This window comes from Euprymna scolopes, chromosome 2 (genome assembly GCF_053919585.1).
Source record: "Euprymna scolopes isolate OS-2025 chromosome 2, ASM5391958v1, whole genome shotgun sequence".
NCBI classification, from domain to species: Eukaryota; Metazoa; Mollusca; class Cephalopoda; order Sepiida; family Sepiolidae; genus Euprymna; species Euprymna scolopes.
In genome coordinates, this window is record NC_136483.1 from 1190762 (window position 1) to 1206615 (window position 15854).

The window sequence follows — 15854 nt, forward strand, 5'->3', positions numbered from 1 at the left end:
TTGAATGATGAATTTTAAAAGGGGGGACGCCCGTGCAATAAATTATTTCCGTTAGCGTACTTTTGATTTAAAGACGCTACGGTTTATATTTCGAATGTTGTTTATGTAATTACATGTTGTAAGGGGAGATAATTGTCATATTTTCTTTACTTTTTTATTTAAAGGGTGTAAGGGGGATAATTAGACTAACTTTATTTATTAAAAAAATTGTAATCTATTTTTACTAATAAGTAATTTTTAATGACTTAAGGTGGTTTATATTTATTAAATTAAAACCAACGTTTATGACTGCATGCAAATATTAGCTCCTGTCTTGAATTTAACAGTGTGGTTGTATTTTTTATATCTTCATATTTTAAAGTTTTTAGGGTCTCTTTTGTACATAGTGCACAAAATTTATCTCCTGGTTTATATGATTTGCAAGTCTCAATTATTCGCCATTTTAAGTTGAAAGAAATATTGCTATTTTTTAGTTGCCAAATATAGTTGGATAGAGTAGTTTGGTTTGACAGATAGTTATTTTTAAAAGAATGTTTGTGCGTTGAAATTCTATGTTTTATTAGGCCAGATGTGGAACCAAAATATATTACCTCTTGCTTATTGTGATTATTTTCCGTTAGGTCTGGTGCTGGATTATTATATGGTGGGTTGATTTGTAATTGATCGGTAGATTGGTTTAAGTTGGTGTTATTATTTAATCTGGTAGTTGAGTTATGGCTGTTAATAGGTTCATGTAGATTTGGAGTTTTTGATACTGTGCAGCTATAGATAACATTTTTAATTTTACATGAGCCTTGTAGGGGACATTTATTTTTTCTTCTACAGATACAGTCCGATATATTTTGTATAGTTGTATTTTGTAGCTTATTAATTTTCTTATTATTAGAGCTAATTATTTTTTGATGAAGGTTAGGCATAGTAGAGTAAGAGACTTTAATTGTGTTTTTATTGAACATTTTATTATATCTATGGGGGCTTTAAAGTTCTTCTCTAATATTTTAAAAAATTCTCTGGCTATGTTTGTCTCTAGGTTTTTGGAATATGGGGGGGTTGAACAATAGGGTCTCCTTATGTCTATTCTTACGTTTACGGTTTTGGTTTGCTGTTTATTTGTATTATTATCTAATATTTGTGGTTTGGTTTTATCTTTTTTTGTCTCTTGGTTATTTTTCTTGACTCGCATACGGGAAGACATTGCCATATTATATGTTATTACGCTCTTAATAGGTTTATTTTCAATGCAGTTTATGTTTCTATCATTTTTATTTATGAATTTTATTTGTGAATTATATCCCGAGTTTTTGAGGGCCTCATTGTAATATTTTTCATTTTTGATTAATATGGATTTAGTAGAAGACAGTCTAGAAATTCTTAAAGCGATATTGGGAACTATTGATTTTAATATTGATTTAGGGTGGTTTGATTGATTGTGGACATATAGTAGTGATTGGTTAGGTTTATGATAGGGTTCAAAGGTAAAATTCTCAAGATTTAAGGTTATGTCTAAGAAATTAACAATTTTTTTATTAGGGTCGATTTTTATACTAAGTCTATAATTTTTAAATAATTTATGTAGAGCTTTAATTGTTTTTCATAATTTTTATTTGTACAGTTAGTTACAAAAAGTGCATCAGATATAAAAAATACAACCACACTATTAAATTCAAGACAGGAGCTAATATTTACATGCAGCCATTAACGTTGGTTTTAATTTAATAAATATAAACCACTTTAAATCATTAAAAATTACTTATTAGTAAAAATAGATTACAATTTTTTTTAATAAATAAGGTTAGTCTAATTATCCCCCTTACACCCTTTAAATAAAAAAGTAAAGAAAATATTACAATTATCTCCTCTTACAACATGTAAGTACATAAACAACATTCGAAATATAAACCGTAGCGTCTTTAAATCAAAAGTACGCTAACGGAAATAATTTATTGCACGGGCGTCCCCCCTTTTAAAATTCATCATTCAATAAGGTAAAAAGCTATAGCAAACATCTAAATGAGTATTTTAACCATAGTTCCTGATTTCAAAAAGCGAAAAATTAAAAGGTAAATTTCTCTATATATTTTATATATATATACCTGTATATCTATGTATCTATGTATATATATATGTGTGTGTGTGTGTGTGTGTGTGTCTATTTTTCATATATATGCATATATATATTTGAAATGTGGTACTTAAAGCAAACTTATAATTTAAATTCAAATCTATATTTTACTCTATTTCTTTTCTATCTCTAACCTATATGAATTTTCTTATGAATTTTTAATCCAGACCTTTTATTTCAATTTTTTCAGATACATCTGCCTTACTTTTAATGCTAGGTTTATTTATGGTGTCTTTTAAATTTAATAAAAACCCTTCAAAATTTGCTGACGAGGAGACCTTGCTTATTAAAAAACTATATGTAATTATTGTACGTAACTTGATGTCTACCACAATAAAAAGCATTGTTTTCCGAAACGATCGTACAGATAATTGATTTTGTTGTTGTTCCTTCTTATGAGACGGATTTTTAATTTAATTATAATTTGATTTTCAAATTTTAAATTATCAATCACATTACTTAATATTGAATTAGCTCTAGGATATTTACCTATCGAGCTTATTATATATCTAAATTACAGCGAGCACTTTCTCTTTCCTGTATTTTAATTAAGCTAGTAATTCCACTGTTACATTGAAATACACTCAGCTCTTAAGACTATTGTTCTAATCTCCTTTAAACTTATATATATATATAAATTATGCGCCTATATATATATATATATATATTTGTGTATATATATATATATATATATATATAATAAATTAATCAAGAATAATATCTTTAATATAGCAAAGCTGTAGAACTTTTATTATAGTAAAAGTTCTATTTGCTTAGGAGGAGCCATTTATAAATTAAATTATAAAGATTAGGAATGAAAAGGTCATAGGCCTTTGTTAAGCTGTTATATGAATAAACACAGACGTGAGGAAAGTGGGAAAAAAAATTACGCCAGGAAATCCATGCCACCCGTCTGTAGTTCAATACAAACTGGCTCGAAAATAAACCCCATAGCAGAAAAATCGGGCACAACAATTCAGAGAATACCCTAAAATATTTTTAATCGAACGGGAATCGTTCCGAGATTAAACTGCATTGTGAAACCCCAGGCAAAACAACCATCAATCGAATTTCGTATACCGACCATGACCCGAGCTTAGAAAAAGCATCCAATACAGGGTAACCCGATGAAGCACTCCCCAAGAAAACCTTACGTTCCTTAGAATATATCTCATCGGATCTTTTGTTCTACCTTCATTTTTTATATATAGACGAAATCATTTTGATTTAATTTGAGTTTAATATGAATCTCAATGTATCCGGTTTTCTTTAAAAAGATTTTAAGGAACTTTTGATGGGTTTCAATTCATACTCACAAACTTTTTTTAATATTTAAAAAAATTTTCTAATGAACACCCGTCTAAAATTTGCACTATACTTTGGAAAGCTTCTTTGCATATGTTTTTACGTACGGATTGTTCGGGTCGATTAGTATCAGCTAAGTTTTCTAGGGAGATTGCTTCGTCCAATTACACTTTAGTTGAATTTATTTTCTTAAAATTTACTTGTTGATTGCTGGCATGTGGAATTCGTTTCAAGTTTTTTTATCATTAAGATTTTACAAATTAGGTCATCTTCGGAACGGTTTCTGTTCGATTACAGACATTTCAGATTTTCTCAAGTATTCGGTTTTTTCTATTTGGAGTTAATTTTCGAGCCTATTTGTATTGGACTGCTTTCACCTGACTTGGATTACAATTACTAGGATTTTGATTGGATTATTTTTTGAGTGTTGGATCTTTTCCGTTGTGCTTTTAATTTTTTAATCTCTTTTTTCTTTACTTTTTCTTATAGCTATTGCTATATTTTACTGATTCGTTCATGTTTCTTCTCCTCTCTCGTTTTCTACCACTTCCCCACCACAACTTTTCAATTTTTATTCTCATCTCTTTTAATAGACCCCATTTTTCACGTTTTATTATTTTTTAAAATTCTAACCTAAATGTTTTGAGACTGGTTGTATTTGTAAACCCTCATACTGTTATAATGCCGGCTTTTTCCCTCTTCTGATGAAAAATATTTAACCTCTAATATTAACAGATGTACCAGCTAAACTTTGACGACAATACTCCATACATAAGAGCATAGTGGCTTTGTATAGGTATATTATACGTTTTTTTTTTTATCAGTTGGGAAAGCAGACTCCCGGAAGGAGTTCCAAAGGCTTGCATTTCTGAGGAAGAAACAATTGGAGGAAAAGGCTTTCTGACACATAGAGATCACTACAGTAAAGGGTGTGGGACTTAGTTACATGTCGGGATTGTCGGGGGGGGAGGGGTAGTCACGTCGAGGAGATACAAGTGCTTGTGGTTCGTCAGAGCATTCACCATTAAAGTGTTTCTAGAACAGGCAGAGGGATGCTACATTTCGTCGATGGGACAGAGGCTGAAGACTACGTAACAGTTCAGATCCTATCAGGTTTGTGTTTCTCTTTTGAACCCTGTCCAGGAGTGAGAGAGAAGCAGCAGATGCACCAGCATAAATGTGACAACAGTACTCCATACATGGGCGAATGGTGGCCTTATAGAGGTACAGGATACTTTCAGGCGTAAGTAATTTTCTAGCACGATAGAGAGAGCCCCCTTTTCAGCAGCCTTGGTAATGCTCCCAATGTATCTATTCTAGTTCATGTTCCCTGCAAACATTAGGCGAGGAGTTTAAAGGAAGTAGTTTCAGGTAATGTGTCCTTAGCCATTGCTATTAGTTGTAGAGAAGGTTTATGTAGTTATTGAAAGAAACAAGTTTAGTATTGGCAGCATTGAATGTGACCATTCATTTTTGTACTCATTCCACTACAGATTGGAGGTCATCCTCTAGTATTTCTGCCATTTCCTTTCTTTCTTTTGTTTTCCCCTCGTGCCTGTTATAAAGAGTGGTGTCATCAGCAAATATACCCATCTCAGAAACAATTTTATCAGGGAGATCATTTATGAATATCAGGAATAATAAAGGTCCAAGAATAGATCCCTGAGGTACCCCCGCATTTATATCATATTGTTTAGATGTTCTACCGTCAAGGACAACTTTGATTTTTCTCTTACTTAAGAAGGGTTCAATTACATTATGTATTCTTCCAGTGATACAATATGATCTAATTTTCCTTAGAAGACCATCGTGCCACGCCGTGTCAAAAACCTTAGATATATCGAGGGCTATCACTCTACCCTCCCCTGTTTTGTCCAGGGAACGGTGTATACGTTCAGAGATTACAGTTAAGATATTTGCTGTGGAACGGGCTTGGCTAAATCCATATTGTTTGTCGGTCAGGAGTTTAACAGCTGTTATGTGTTGGACTAGGGCTTGATTAACTAGGACTCAAATATTTTAGCAAAAAGCGGGAGGAGGCTAATGGGGCGATAATTTAGTTGGTCAGTTCTTTCGCCAGAATTCTTGAAGACTGGTTCCTTAGAATCGGTTTTCCAGCAGTCGGAAAAGCAACATTCTAGCACGATACAGAGAGCCCACTTTCATCACAGCAGTCTTTGCAATGTTCTTAATATATGTGTTTCAATCTACGTTCCCTATGCACGTTTAGACAAGATATTTGAGCGGAGAGCTTTCGGTAGAGTATAATTAGCTTTCATGTAGAGTGGTGTTAACAACGACCTCGACAAATGTAATTAAAACCAAAGCCCATATTAAAATGAAACACTATCAGTGGTGGAGACTATTTTTGGTAATTATTAAAGGAGAGAACCTGATGAGAATCACTTTCCACCTTCAAATAGAAGTCAATATTCAATAGTATATATATAATTATAAAACTTAAATGACCTTATAACGAGTGATGTACCCCACTTTCAGGTTTACGACATCCGGTTGCGCATGCGCGCATAAACATTAACCCATAACAACGTAAACAAATAAACGCAAATCGCTTCTTTCGCAGATTTGACTTGCGCACTAAAATATTAACGTTATTATTTCGAAATTATTATTTAACATGGGAAGAGTGGGGCTTTTTTGCAACTATTCTTTATTAAAACTATACTGTCGCTATTTTCTTACAACAAACAACTTTCACCCGTTAACAAACACATGAACAATTCTAGTAAAGCCAAGACTACTACTACTACTACTAATACTACTCTCTATCCGTCCCTTTTCCTTCCTTCTGTTTATTTTTTGTTTACATTTCTAGATACAAAATAGCTGTGTGAGAACGATGAATTTGTTGACACATTTACTAATCTTTTTCAATATTAGTTTTACTTTATTTTATTTATTTAGGTTTTATTTTTTGCTTCAGGTTTTATTAATTATTTTTTTTTTTTAGATTTTAAGTTTCTATAACTTGGTTGAAGGATTCCAATATGGGTTTTTTTCATTCTTATAATTCTCATCGGTAGGTTCATGTGCGTTTTTGCTGCTAAATGACTGTGGTCGGCGTTCGATTCGTAGGAAAATCATGTTTAATTTTCGATTTCGAGCGATTATTTGGAAAAATAGGTAACTTTACGCCAATAGGGAGGGGGTTTTTTCCCATGTGATCTGTCCGTGATTTTTCATTTAAATATACTTTCATAGAAATGTTTCTGGTATGTAAAAAAAACAAACTATTTTATTTACATCACAAGTGTCACGCTCATACATGAATTCCATAGCTAATATAACATACTTACCCAACGGGTCACGGGTAGTCTAGTATTTTTATATTTATTTTAAAATTACATTAGAGATTAAAATGAATAAACTATAGATTTGTGTTATGTAATATTGTGATTTCATGTCGATTCCAGAGAAATAGAAGTCGTACAGATGAGCAAATTAACTTGTGTATGAAATTAACTATTTTATTAGAAGATAATATATGTACAATTTTCATATCAGTTTACAGCCATTTGAAAAACATTTTAAAAATAACATCTATCATTTAAATATTATACATTATGTAATTTGTGTTTGCAAACTTCTTCGCCGATATAATGTTTAATTTGTTCGCTTAAAAGCCAGCAGGTTCGTGTCGAATTGGAGTATATATGCTTTTATTTGTATCTTGTGTGTTTTCCGTGATTAGTCGGGACACACAGACGAAATATCCGACGATCTTTATATAATAGGACATAAAAATAAAACAAGCATCGACCCAGAGAGACACGGTAAAGATAACAATAGTATGATGGACTTCAAGTAATTCCCCCTCTCCCTCCTTCTACGGAGTTTCACCCCTACTTCCTTTTACTTCAACCTACTACTAATATAGCTACTCCTCCTTTTATCCCTCAATGGTTGGGGGGTGTATATTAAAGCGCAGAGAGAAATCGATTGGAAGTTAAATTAGTTCTTCGTGCTCTTTCTTCTCGTTAGTCGTAAAAAGATCAGAAGGCTTGAGTGGACGCGTTATAATAACAACAATAACAGACAGTTTCGACGGGGGACATGTTAGAGGAGGAAAAGGGGGAAGGAACCAGAAGAGACAGACAGCGTTGATGTGGTGGGAGCAAGTTAGGGGGAATCTTCTAAACTTTGCGGTTATTTCTCGAGTAGCTTTACGTATTGTCAAGTGTTCCAATTTGTCTTTCAAGTTAAATACGCCATTTTTATTATTGTCTAAGTTTCTTTTCTTTTTAATTTTTCTTTTTACCTCTTTTCTTTTATTATGTTATTGTTTATTATCTTTTTAATGTTCAGTTTTGCTTTTTTTTTCACTTCATTTATTTTTCCTATATTCGTTCCCTATTGTATTTATTTCTATTTTAATCTTTTTCATTTCATTCCTTCGTCTTTCATCTCTCATTCCTTTCAAACTTTTATCATTAATTTTTGATTCAGTTTTCGTTTCAATTTATATTTATATATACTTTGTCTTTCTTTCATTGTATTACGTGAATTACTCCATTGATGTCTTCTATGTTGAATTCATTCATTATTTCCTCCTTTCTATATTTCATTTTATCTTATATTAAATCCCAATTGTTTTTATTTATTTTTCATTTCTTTTTACCCTTTCCTTCTCTTTTCATTCATTATCTTCTTCATGGTTCCCTCTTTATCATTTCCTTTGTGTTTTCTTCTTTCGTTTGCTCTTCTTTATAGTCTCTTTCCTTTTATTCCCCCAGGTGTTGCGTTCTTTCTCGTTTTATACGCTATATAACTTTCCAAGTATTATCCTTTCTTAACTTCCTATTGTCTATTTCGATACCTCCTCTGTCTCTCCTCTTTCCATAACTATTTCTCTGTTTTCTCCCCCCCTCTTTCCTGTCCTTTTTCCTATTTCCACTACCTTACAGATTCTTCCATTTTCCCTTCAACCTTGTTTATTCATTTCCCTATATTTACTACCCTCTTTATATCTCTTTTTTATTTTTAATTTTTCCCATTTCTCTTCTCTTATTTCTCTTCACACGCCTAATAATCTGCGTCGCCATTGACCAACATTTTTATTCTCTCATGAAGTAACCACTTGTCTCCAAGATGACTAATCAACCGGTGGTATCCTTTAGCAATTCAATAACCTTTTTAAAATATTTCCCGCTATCTTCTCCAATCGCTGGCCCAAGTACAAGTACAGATGTGATTCTATCTCTTCTGCTGGCATACTTTTCATCTTGGACATTACGGATTCCCATCATCAAAAAAAAAAAATATATATATATACATATTTAACAAGGTAATCACAACTTATCAAGACCCGGAAGCCACTCAGGGATAAGGGTTATGTGTGTGTGTTGTATTGTATTATATGTGCATATATGTAAAGATATTTATGTATGTATAATTATTCAAGGTTAAATTATATAAAAAGTAAAAAACATTAAATTTAACAAGGCTATCGATAATATTCAATAAATAGAGCAAGATATATTTTTCATTTAATTTTTAATAAACAAATTATGTGATTACGACAATAAGAAAGCTACTGTTTCGATTAAATGATGAAGTTTATCAGGTAGCCTAAACTTCCGATATCATACAAATACGCTTTTAAAATGAAAGGAAAAAATGTTTTTAATAATAAAACATGTATGCTGGTTAAAATTTATTAAATAATAATGTTGATATTTATTAATGAAAATAAGTGTTAGTAGTAAGAAATTGTATTATAAAAATATAGTATAACCATGCGAATAACATTGCAAAATGGAAACAAATTTTTGAAACGCATAACCTTATGCTTAAAATGATATCTGAAAATAATTAAATATATATGTTGGTAAATTTAATTAAATGATAATATTGAAATTTATGTAACGGATAATATTATTGACTACTTGAAATTGAATTTAATACTTGAGATCGTGACTACTATTAGAAAATGTAAACTAATTTATGATGTATGATTAAAATAATTTGGTTCAAAATCTTCACCCAATAAGAGGTTAACGTTAGTAAAAATTAATTAAACAGTAATATTGACATTTGAGTAATGAAAAATGGTGTGTGCTTTTTAGATTGAATTATTAAAAGCTGCTGCAAACCTAACATTAGACTCTGTGGTTACCGGGATTTAAGAATGAAGCATAGCCAAAACAAGAAAAGTGGCTACTCATACAAACATTAAGTTGATGCAAAAGCGAGTGCATTTTTTAATAAAATAATGATAATGTCCGTTTGACACATTATATTGCTGTAGATAAAAAAATATGAATATTACCATGTTAATAACAATGTTTTGCTTATATGCTTGAAAACGTTTGAAAAATTAATTTTTTCTCTGCACTTATGGGATTGCCCAGTTGTGAAAAATTATGATTAATGAACTATTATATATTTTTATGCTAACATAAGGCCGAAAAAGCTGTACGCAAATTGGTTAATGTATCCAAAAGGTCAGTAAAGGATTTTGAAATTAAATAGATTCGTTATTTTTGATAAGATTTTTCCGTAATCTTAGCACAATATTATAAAGACAATACGAAATTAAAAGAAAAACAATGCTAAATGTAATTTATTGATGAAAAAGTAGCTTTTAAATGTTCATTTTCAGCTTCGCATATTTATAGTCTTTCCAAAACATTATTCATCACAGATTGCAGAATCTCTGGAGTGCGAATTAACTCCCTTACTTTGTTCCGCTGTGCTGGCAGACCCGGAAACGTCAAACCCCAAACCCTGCAATAATTTAAGAAAAATACAAGGAAGTAAAATAAGTGAGTTAAATCGCATTACAGACATTCTAAAATCTGTGGTGAATAATTTTTTGGAAAGAACACAAATATGCGAAGCTGAAAATTGGCAACATTTCAAAAACATTATTTTTATGAATATAGATTGTTATAATTTTCCTATTTAAGAAAACATGTTTCCCAATGTGTTAGTTAGATTGTGTTTAAATTACAGAAAATGAAGAATCTATTTAAATTCAAAATCGTTCAGTGACTTTTGCACACCCTGTGTTTTGAAAATGAGAAAAAATATGAGTATCTGTTTTTTAATGGTGTCTATAATATGTATATATATATATATATATATATATATATATATATATATATATATATATATATATATAATGTGTTTTTGTTTAGGAAACATAATTTAATTAAAATAAATGTCATTTAACAATATAAAATGATTCTGATTTATAAAAGTGTTTTCATTTTTTTCGATATTCGGTTGGTTCATTGCTGTCAAACAGTTTTATATACAATCTTTACTTCTTAGGTTGCATTCTTTCTGAGTATTTTCGATTGATTCTTTCAATCATCTTCAGAATAGAGTTATATTTTGTGTGTTCACACTGACATATGTTGCTAGAATAATTGATTTAATTATTTTGTATGAGTGGGTAGTATTTTCGTATGCGTAGAATAGAAAAATAGCTGATCCATAGTAAGTGTTGAACGTAACTGTGTTACGGACTAAGAAGGCATCTAAGAACTTAGAAATTTTTATCTGATTCTATCAATAACTAATATTGATAGGCAATATTTTAAAAAGTAAACTCTAGAGTGTTGATATAGGCATACTACTATTGTGAGAAGTGCACTCTTCCTATAGATCAATTTGTGGATTAACAATGTGCGATGCATTTAATTAAGGAGAATCCACTTAAGTATATCAAAGTATTTCTATTGTTCCTCCAATGTTATAGCATTTTCCATGCCATAACATGGTATAGTTTTAGATATTATTTTCGTCCATGAAGTTTTATTAATATAATAGTGTCATAAGGCTTTCATTATTAAATCTGAACTCGCATTTTCCTCGCTAAATGTTCAGTTTGAATGGATGTATATCTCTTTCAATTCATTTAAGAATATTTTATAATAAACGGTCTGCTGTGCGTAAAATTGAAATTGAATTTTCACTTGTTTAATTTCAGATTTTACTTTTCTTGATTTAACGATTAATTTTATCATTTTCCTTGTTTTTACACAGTTACGTTCGAATATCTTCCATGTTGTATAAAAAATAAATCACATATTCGTCAGTCACTTTTTTATAAAAAAAATCCACTGATAAACACGCAAATTACAAGACTCATCTTCAGATTTCTCCCTTGATTTCTATATTCATCAGAAATATTTAAATCGGTAAATAATAAAAGAACACAAAAGTTCAATTCCGAAGAAAATGTTGCGAATACAAAATTCGATGAATTTTATTAACATATTTTGTATTCTTCAATTAAATCCGTAATTACTCGAATGGAGGATGGAATAGATTGCTGTTGATCTTAGGAAGGGGGAGGGTTCCTTGATGTTTTTATAAACCTAGAAATTCCCGATTCGATAATCGATAAAATACATGAAATAGTTTATGAATATATAGTAAACCGGGTCAAAGTGATAATGAAGTCCTTGATTGGTTGAGAAAGCCTACGTGTTAAGTAAAGAGTGATATTATAAACTAGTTATATAGGGCATTCTAAAATGGTTTGAACTCGACCAGAAAACCGCTAATATGCTGACATCAACACAAACCTAATTTCGCCAGAATAATCTAAAAATAATATTCAACTTTTCCGCCGCAGTTAATAAAATAATGAAGCTCACAAAATCTGAACATTTTCTCTGAATTATCTCTTATATGTTCCTTTCTATGCGTCAAGATATTTAACTTCCCTCTTGCCGCAGTCTTCATTTTGTCATGAACTGGCTGATATAATCGCCATATTTGTCGTAAGTCTCAGCACTTCTCAATCTTTCTGGATTCATCGTACGGGAAATATTAATCTAACTGAACGTGTATGTGTGTTTCTCTGTTGTGTGTCTGTGTGTCTATCTGTCTGTGTACATTTTCCTACGCAATAACTCTCAATTTTTAGTCTACATACTCGAAATTTGACATACAGGTTACTGAGATTTGGGAAAATCTATGTGATCGGTTTTCAGCCAGAAATTTCGCTGTTAAGGGATCAAAGTTCAACGATTTGAGCTTTGAGAACTGTAACAAACTCATCCGACAATTGTGGGTCTACACAGTTGAAATTTTAGATATACGTTTCTTGTCATGGATCTAACTTAATAACTTCATTTGAGCCCAAAACAATAAATTTTAAGGGGTAATAATAGGGGCCAAAGTTTTTAAAAATTACTCCTTACTGCTAGTATGTCTATAAAAGTGAACGTGTCTGTGTGTCTGTGTAAATTTCCCTACGCAATAAGTCTGTCAATTTTTAGTCTACAGACTCGGAATTTGATATACAGGGTACTGAGATTTGGAAAAATCTATGTGATCGGGTTTCGGCCAGAAATTTGGCTGTAAATGGGTCAAATTCCAGCGATTTGACCTTTGAGAACTCTACCAGAATTCTCCAACAGTTTTGGGTCTACACACGTGAAATTTTAGACATAGGTTTCTGGGACATAGATCTAACTTAAGAACTTGATATGAGCCCAAAACAATACATTTTAAGGGGCCATAATAGGGGTCAAAGTAAAAATATTTGACCCTTTTTTTGTTTTCTTTTCTTTTTGCTCAGCATACACCTCCAAACACCCGGACAATGCCGGGAATCCTTGCTCATATATATATATATATATATATATAAATATATATATATATATATATATATATATATATATATACACTAGCAAAAGTACCCGTCGTTGAATGGGTTCAAAAACAGCCTACAAAAAATTGACTCTGATTTATGAAAGTATGATAGGTTATGAAAAGGAACGGTTGTGAAGAGATAGCTTCGAATTTGGGGATATCAAAACCAAAGCAAAATATGATGAAAGTAATAATAAAATAGATAAACCCCATAATTTATTATACCATACCTGTTCATACTGAAACACTTATCACAATATTCTGGGGATCTATATTAAAAAACCTTGTTAAACTTTTTGACATATTTCCATTCTATGGAGGTCAGGTGCGAACGAACACCCCCTAATTTTATTATACCATATTTCTTCAAACTGAAACATAATTATCAAAGTATACTTACGCAGAGAGATATGAAAAGTCTTTATTAAAGTTTGTGCCTATTTCTCTTCAATGGAGGCCAGGCGCGAACGCAGACTCCACAATTTTATTATACCATCCCTATTTTAGTTAAAACATACTTATCAAAGTATTCTTATGTATATCAAAAACACTTGTAAACGTTTTTTTTTAAATTTTCCATACTTTGTGGACAAGGCGCGAACGCAGATCCCACAATTTTAATGAACCATCATTATGCCAGATCAAACATACCAATTTCTGTGACTCGATACATCTTCTATCATTATATGTGATCAGTTTTCTATAATAGTCAACCATATAGGAACCTATTCGTGACCAGACACACGCACAGACGTTCAGCTTTATATTATAGATGTATATGTATGTGTGTGTGTAGATAGATATCTACTTCGTGTACGTCTATGCAAATGTGTGCTTCTCAACGTGTGTGTGTACGTGTGTTAATAAGAAACCCCCTTGTGGAGATATTGTTTGAATTTTCTTTCTGCTCTCAATGGCATCTGCTCCGTAAAGTCTTCTTTGACCCAAATGATTCTTGCAACCAACGATTGGTTTGCGCGTAATTGTTAAAGTCCACTTAACAATATTGACGTGGTTTCTGTTTTCCTTCTCGCCCTCTCCGCCTTTGCCCACCCTTACAATGTCGGCGGAGTTGGTGTCCTCTAACTACTTTGACTGCCTTTCCGTCTTTTCTTCGTGTAACTTGTCGACCAAATCTTTTATGTTTAGGGGGGGGGCTTCATTAGCTTTGGATAATTTAGTTGGAGAGTGCTTGTTTGCGAGCGACCGCCCCGCTGTTAAATACGGAACAAAAAATGACCGAGTCGGAATCGGAATAAACGAGGGATTGGAAAATGCGTAAATAATGGTGGAAATCAAACAGATGGAATGAAAAAAGTGGGTCGGGAATGGGAAAGATTAAATAATAATGAGAAAAGTGAAGAGAAAAGAAGTTAAAGGAAAAATCAGGATTGAAAAAATAGCAGCACAAAAACTTATCTCATTATGTGATAAGGAAGATGAAGAAGTAAGAAATGCAAATACAAAATATAATATGAGGAAGATTGTGGAAGAATGAACAGAAAACAGTAAAGAACAACATGACTGAAATGAGAAAATAAAATAAGGAATCCGAAAATGGTTATGAACTAGAAACACATTAGTACAAAATACTATAAGTAATTACAGAATAGGACGTAGTGAGCGAACCAGAAGGAAATAAGAACATCGAATAAGATAAAGAGGTGGTAGAAAAAAAAGCAAAGAGAAGAATTACATTATAGAAAAAGAAAATAAGAAGGAATGAATGAAAAAATATACTACGAAAAATTAATAAGAGAATAAAAAAAGAAAAGTTAGGAAGTAAATCATAGATTGAAAAAAAAGATACGAGGGAATCTAAAGAAAAAAGAGGAATGGGTTGGCATTAACTGATGGGTTGAATATCAGCAGTTAAAAGGAAAAAACGAGCACGAGAATTAAAAGTACTGAAAGAAAAGGGAATGAATGGTAAAAGATGACAATAAAAGTATAAAAAAACTGTAGAAGAAAAATATGAGGGTAGCAAAAGGAAACTGATAAATAACATTAAAATAGAGAATAATAACAACCAAAATCTCTGAGAGTAATAAATAGAAACGATGTATTTGTAAAATCAGGAATACGAAAAAGAAAGAGAAAATACAAAGTGAAAAATGGGAAGGAAAAAACAAAAAAAATAAATCAAACGGAGAAGAAAAGAATGGATAGGAAAATGTCAACCAATAAGAAAAAAAGATGATGAATATAAAACACAGAAATCTGAACAGAAATAATGGCGGACTTTATTTTCAAATATATAAACATGATGGCTTGTTTTGTAATTTCTTTTCAGTTTTATAAATTGAAAATAATTATTGAACAGCATCACAAAACCTTCATCACCCCTATATTATTGCATTATATTTGAGATGATGGATGTTGCTACAATCAAGGAAACAAAACAGAAAGCGAATTAGAACTGCTATCAGTCCAATGATAGAGGATATAAGGGTAGAAACTATCCGGAACCTAAGGACCTCTATAAGAAAGGGGTTCAATTACTGATTGCTGATCGTGAATATTTACGTAGAGGGGACATCAGTGCAGATCACTAGTCAGAGTACATTCAGTTAGAGCACTTGTAAAAGATGCACGGTAATGAACTATAGTGGCTATGGGACAGAAACTGGAGCTTCTTAGATAATGTGGAACCTATTAGACTACAACTTTTTTCTTATCCTGTCAAAAGACAGATTGTAACAACGCTACTACATAAATATGTACATGGTGCCTGTATAAAGATATAGAATACTGGTAATTTCTCGCTCGATGGAGAGTTCCTAGCTTTTTTGCA